This window comes from Cynara cardunculus, unplaced genomic scaffold (genome assembly GCF_001531365.2).
Source record: "Cynara cardunculus var. scolymus isolate 2C unplaced genomic scaffold, CcrdV1 Un_Scaffold_192, whole genome shotgun sequence".
Taxonomy (NCBI): domain Eukaryota; kingdom Viridiplantae; phylum Streptophyta; class Magnoliopsida; order Asterales; family Asteraceae; genus Cynara; species Cynara cardunculus.
The window spans coordinates 171,770-172,036 of record NW_020200566.1 but is presented as its reverse complement, the minus strand read 5'-3'; positions in this window follow the sequence as shown (position 1 = coordinate 172,036).

Sequence of the window (267 nt, the reverse complement as noted above, 5' to 3'; positions counted from 1 at the left end):
GTTTAATAATATAACATTTTATAAAAATAATAATTAAGTATTCTGTAAGAACTCAATGATTATCCTAATTATATTTTAGATTTTTTATATTTAAAATGAGATGTTTATCTGCAGTTAGTTACACGAATTCATATATGAAGCTTTAATAAGTTGTACCTACGCACAATTTACTTGTAATCTTGAGTTTTAAGTAATATGCATTAATAAACAGTMTTTTACGCATAAAAAGTGGTTTTTAAGAATTTTTGTCAAATGATTTATAATATA